Genomic DNA, 7,037 nt, shown 5'->3' with positions numbered 1-7,037 from the left:
CAATTGTTTGGTATCCTAGGCTAAGAGGTTTCATCATAGATTTTGCAGTATAAAAGCTCTCTTTAAACTTATTCCATTTAGATAACATGCTATTAGCTCATTTAGTGATGCTATCATAACCAACCTCACTCAAATTATAATCCAACTTGATGGTAAACACTCTTGAAATGAGAGATAATTTAGCGATTTGTACACCTATAACTTAATGGTTCATCATAATCTTATAAAACTTTAAAAACCCTAATTGCAATCAACATTTGGTTCTTAAGCTAAAGAGATCTTATGTTAACCTGCACCAAAATAACCATGATTAATTCCCACTGCATCAATCACCATGCTCCTAAAAGGATTAAATTATTATCTACAAATAATATATGTTGCTAGAACAAAAAGTTGAACCAACCACCTTTCGAATGAACATAAGGTTATCCGTGTACATACCAACATAAGTATTCATCGATGAACATTTTTAAAAAAATAAATGCATCATCATAATATCTTTATAGTGGAACGTTTAATTCTTACACTTCAGAATTGAACATCTAATTTCACATACAGTAATATTCTTCAGTTTAGAAAATATAAATTAATAAAAATCTTCAACCCTTTAAAGATTGATTAGTACTTAAAAGTGTATTTTTATCAAGGTTTTATATCATCATTTTGCATTTAAAGCATCAATAACTCCTTAACTAAAGCATGTTTTATAATAACAAGTCTGATACTATAAGATACCTTTAATTTATGGCAAATGTTCATCTTAAATGCAGGCCTATCACATAAATCAAAGGATTGATTGATGAGTTTAACTACTGAAATTGAGAAGACAAAGAGAGGGTTAAGCTTAGAAAAGAGATGTTGGTTCAGTCCAAACTGGAATACTGTCCAGTCATTGGGTCATATCTACATCTGTAGTTATTGGATTTCAATTTGGTTTATATGGCTAAAAAGCTAAGATATAGGCCTAAAACATTCATGAGGAGTGAAAGACTCAATTCTGCTGTTTGGAGGTCCAAATCTTAGCAACAACGGAGAAGTCAGAATCTATCCTGCAACTCAGACATTGTTTAGTGTTTAGCCTATATCTCGAGTTCTAGAAGTCCAAATGCACTGATTTTTTTTTTGTTTGAACGATGAGACAATTTCCTAGAACTTTTATAGAACAATCTGTTTAAATTCTGACATTAGCAATGATATGTTGTTCAAAGAAGAAGATAAGGATTATCACCAAGTCAAGATGTGGCCACCCACTTAACAATTAGTCATCAAATCAATAGTTCCAAATTTTGGCCTATAAAAGGAGGCATTTGCCGTGTATTTAAGCATCTTGGTTTTCAGATCAAGATCATGCCATTGCTCTCTTTCTTTATATTTTTGTAATGCTTAAGTTTTGTTTATATTAGTCTCTTGTTTATACTTTTCATTTTCTTTCTTTTACTTCGTTAACTTCTATCTTATTTATGTTCTTATCTTGTTTATTTATGTTTCTCTTCTTTATAATGTTTAGCTAAATTTATTATGTCAAGGTGAAAAGATTACACTGATGGTGTAAGAATAAATATAGTATAAACTCAACATGGACTTTAATGTTTAATACTAACATGTTTTGTAATTGTTATCTTATTCACTCTTAATACTTTACTTGTTAAATGGTTAATCTAGATTTATGTTGTATAACCTTGGTACAACAAATACTTGGCACTTTTATAGCTCATACCGTATGGTATAACCGACACCTATGCTATGAAAGGAACTTGATTTGTTGTTAACATAAGTTATAATCATGAATACCTAAATACATTTACAAGTACTAGCATTATTCGAATAAGATAACTAATGTAATCATGTTAACAATTTATAATCCGATTGGAACCTCCTTTGTGTGTGGTTTTCATTTGAGTAATAAAAAGAGTTTATACTATACTTGTTTGAAATACCATTAGTGAATCCTCTAACCTTGACAATTATTTTATCCTTGTTTAATCCTTACATCAATATCATATCTCAAAGCTCTTTTTCTGTTATTATCTATTTCTTTAATCGTAGTTTATACAGTTAACCTCCCTGTGGTTCGACCCTGGTCTTGCCGGGTTATTTATTACTTCGACACTCCTACACTTGGGAGAAGACATCAATCTTTTGGTCGTGTCAAAGATATATAATCTTATCTATACAAACCTTTCGGTGAATTTAGATACATCCAAAAATAATTATTAATTTCTTAATTATAAAAACTATATAGAATAATATTGATTTTATAAATTTCATAAAAAATAAATTTTCCTCAAATTCTCAACTTAACAATAAAATTGATAAAATGTGATCAACACCCATTAAAATTACATATTATTTCAATTATAGCACACCTAGTTTATAAAATCAAACTTAATTTTATCAAATAACAACAAAATTCAATTTCCCAAAAATATCAGACAAACCCTAGCATGGAAATCATACTTTAGTACAATAAATTTCTCATAGTAAAAAGCTATAAACACCTAAATATACAAGAAAGCAATAAAAAAAATTAGTTAAATTAACCTAAAACATAAATGGGTTACAAAAAATATGTGGGTTAACTTACTTTGCGTATTGAAACTTCACAAGAAATTTAATAATCAATGTTGACACTACTGATAGATGAAAATGTGATTTGGATGCAAGTCTCGTCCTTCAGATAGTACACTTTCTAGCCTTATCTATTTTTTTCTCTGACTATGCTTTTGAGCCCTCACTTCAAATATTTTCAGAAGGATTGATCATTTTTGGATCTGGTGAATCCGTTATTTCTCATTCCTTTTTCTTCTTTACAAAACTTACTATTTAAAGTCTCTTACGAGACTTTCTATCGTAAGCATTGTAAAGAGAGGGGCAATTATCATAACTCATTTCTGGGTAATTCCCCAAATTCATCTTCTTTCTTTCAAAAATAAATAAAACAAAGACTAGCAATTTGGCAAAAGCAAGTTGGAGGATTTCAAATGTAGAAAAAATTTAACTGCGATTTTGGATGGAATCGAGAGCCTAATTGTACCTCGTTTTACCCAAAAGTGAAAATACAATAGAGATTCAAGGGTCAATTATATTATTATTGGATGAATTTGCATAAAAATTAAGTATATGGACATAATTAGATTTTTAATATGCTAATTTGATTTAATCATGGGCCAAATTAAAGTTTAATTATGTTTAAGAATTAATTTGGGTCCAATTAAAGGATTTAACTAGGTGCAAGGACTTAATTATACTTTAAATGGGTCAAATTAATTTTGTTAAGAGCTTAATTGGTGAAAACTTAAGTTTAAGAGCCCAATTTGAGCTTAATTGAGAAGATTGGAATTTTAGGAAACTGAACATAATCTTTACAAAGTCAATTGGTTCAAGTCAGGGTAAAATTGCAAGAAAATCAAAGTTTTTGGGTCAATTAAGGGCTAAATTGAAGAAATTCATAGTCAATGACCATTTTGTAAAAGGCGTCAAACTATGGGGACTTAATTGATTGAAATCCAGGGTGAAATAGAAGAGAATTGAAAGTTTAATGGTCAATCAAGGGTCAAATTGTATAAATACAAGACCACATACTAAAATGCAAAAGGCGTTGAAATCCAAGGCTAAAATTGAATTTTATCGAGGGAAAAATTAAACAAATTGAAAGTTTAAATCCAAACAGGGGTGTAAATGAGATAAATCATAAAAGAAAGGACTAAATGAACTTTACCAAAACAAAGCCGTTTTAGGTTAACTATTCATCTTTTTCTTCAAATTTTCACTAAAAGCGACTCGAGTGTCGTCCTTTCTAAAGCATTTAATGCTCCATCTCTCCACCAAATTTGACAACACTTACACGAAAACAACATCCTAACACCTAACTACACAAAAGTGTGATCCTTTCTGGTCAATGGACGCCACAGCGACTGTGGTACCGCCCTAAAGTGGCCAACCAGACCAGGCCCTTTTTGTAGCGAATCTGACAGTTTATGATAGTCATTTTGAACAAACAATTAGGATCCTTCTAGATCGAATTAAGGGCCAATATTTGGCACCATTAAAGACAAAATGTCCATCTTTAGCCCCCTATAAATAGAGATGGATTTTATGGCCTGAGAGATGAGAAAATCGGGTCATAAGTCAACAAAAAATAGTCTTTCCCCTCTCAAATTTTATTTTTCTGTAGTCATTTCTCTCTTCCCTCTCTCTCAACTGTGACCTTCAGCCACCAACACTCTAACCACCAGTTATTCCACCATTATCTCTACCACAAGAGGCCAGCTAAGCACCTTATATAAGGCGGCCACCACAAAGTTCTCTCTCTCTCTTCTCCACCCTTTTTTTCTTCCTCTTCCAGCATCTGACATCGACCGTCGTCCTCTCCACTAGCTTCACAGCCCGACCACCAGCAACGCTCCCCATGTCAGATAACCTTCTCCTCTTTCTTCTTTGTCCCCCCGTCATTGTCACCCTGCATGCAAAATGATAATTCGTTCTACATGTGTGGGGGAGGGAGAAATAATTAACTTATGAGGTCCCCCCCCCAAAAAAAAAAACAAAGGTTATGGGGCCGTCAATTGACCCAACCAAACTAGGCTGGACCCATTCCAACCTAGCCTAGATGGTTGGGTCGGGTTCGGCCCACCAAAAAAAAAAAGGAGATTAGGTTTGTTGGGTCGCTAGTTGGCCCAACCTGGCTAGGTTCAGTCCAACCAAATATATTTAATAATAGTATATTTATAATAATATAATATTCTACTATTAAAAAATAAAATCAAGGGTTATTTTAAAATATTTGTGATTTTCTCACATGTTTTTCTACCAATTTTGCATAATACCAGGTTGTATATTTACACTATAAGATGCAGATCTAGAATTTAAATACACGGTTTTCTTTGAAACATTTCTAAAACTTTTAAAAACTCAAAAACATCTCTAAAAAAATTAAAATTAATTTCCTCTTTTAAAAAAACAAAAACTATTTTATTTCCATGCATATGGCCAAATCCTAAAAGTTTGTCAAGCATAGTTTTATATATATAAAAATGCATATTCCTCATGTTTTGAAATGCAAAAATGGATATCGTAACCGATTTAAAATTATCCATTAGGATTTGGCAAAAATGTCAAAAAACTCTTCATCAATCATTTTGTTCATTTTATATTAGCGTTTAGATGTAGACTTTAGTATTTGAGGTGTAAAACTACACAGTAGAGTACACCCTTAGGTATTAAAGATCCATAGTGCAAAAGAAATGTGATGCTAAAATTTGAACTTAGGATTTCACCCAATAAGATAAAAACTCTCTCACGAAGGGAGACCTGCAAACCTTAGAAAAAGACCAACGAATAGAAACATAACCTAGAAAAACAATCAAATAACAATTTAGCTTCCCTTAGGTAGGGTGTGTACTGGGGTGATGCGTCTTCTCCTTGCACAACCAATTCCTTACCCAGACTCTCGCAGATCATAGGTTTCCTCGTAACCATAATATTAGGTGGCAACTCCTAAACCTTATAATCATAATTTTATGATTAAACATAAAACCCTTTCATTTTCCCAACACCACCTCCTAAGAGGCACATTCAATGTGCCAGTTCGATGTTGCCCCGCGACAGTGACTAGTTTTTCCTATTTTGTTTGGTTTGTGTAAGTCCTAATGGCCTTTTCCAAGAGCTTTTGACCTTCTTCTACACAATATCTTTATTTTTTTTTTTACTGTTGGATTGTTTGCTTTCTCAACGTTTCTTCTCTTTTCATGGCCTTTTCTCTCTTTAAAATCCCTCCTTTTCTTATGTTTCTGTGCTCCTTTTATAGCCTTAAGAGGCAGGTAGTTGTGAAACCACTGGTGGGTTTGAAAGTGGTTTTTTAGAACTAGATCATAAAGGATTCTCTCTCTCTCTCTCTCTCTCTCTCCCCTCTTATATGTTAGGAGACAATTCTTCTCCCTTCTCTTCCATTTTTCTGCTCTTTAAATGTCTAACAAACTTTTAAAGCTTCTAGAAAAAGTTGGGAGCTTTATAATTGAAACTTTGGTTGAAGATAGCTGACTAAATGTGCACTTTTCATGAATTAATTATGGCAAATAGAAGGTTACTAAAGCCAAACAAACCATAGAACATGTATAAAGGGTGTTATTCTTCAATCAGGATCAAACCATGATTGATTTGGTGGCATGTAGCTTTCCCACTATCAATCCAAAATTAGGTGTGACATTACCAAATTTTGCTAAATTAGACAAGGTTATCTTGAGACAAGAAGTTAAGGACTTCCATATGGTAGGTAGGGGCATAAAAGTTGAACAAAGTTTGCACAACCTTAAAGAGAAAAACTTCCTCTATCAAATGGTAGTGGTTGGAGTCCCTAAAGTGGTCAAAGAATTCACGTTCATTCACTTGAATGTGGTAACTCAATCAGCATTCTCAGTGAAGGAAGACAATAAAACAGGAGCAAACAACGTGTCACTCAATCTCTTCAATGAAAAATAAATGACGTGTTGTCTGTTCAAACCCTAAAAAATAGGGTTTCTAATTTTGGATTTTGATAAATTTCAATTTGGTCCTTATTGTTTCAATTTAAGCTCAAACGTCCTTAATTGAGAAAAAAAATAGCTAATTTTATGCAGTTAGGCCCCTACCAAAAACCAAATGAGACCCCTCAAGTCCTTGATTTCTAATTTGTTCAAATTAGTCCTCAATTAAGCCTTAAATTTTGATTTTCTTCGAAATATTCCTTGGAAAAGTTCAATGCAACTCTCAATGTTGTGTGCCTTTTGTGGAGATGTTCTTGGTTTTTAAATTTTTTCAATTTGGCCCTTAATTAGCCTTCAAACTTTGAATTTATTGCAATTTAACCCTTGATGGCACCAATTTGGCCTTTTAAAAATTTTAATTGTGTCTCTAATTTTTCAATCTTTGAAAATTGATCCGAATTAGACCTCTAAACTTGATTTTATTTAATTGAGCCCTTGATTGAATCCACAAAACCCCTAAAAAGTTTAATTAAGTCCGTCAACTTAATTAATTCTTCTAATATTTTCTCAATTGAC

This window comes from Populus nigra, chromosome 7, assembly GCF_951802175.1.
Source record: "Populus nigra chromosome 7, ddPopNigr1.1, whole genome shotgun sequence".
NCBI classification, from domain to species: Eukaryota; Viridiplantae; Streptophyta; class Magnoliopsida; order Malpighiales; family Salicaceae; genus Populus; species Populus nigra.
This window is presented reverse-complemented; position numbering follows the sequence as displayed.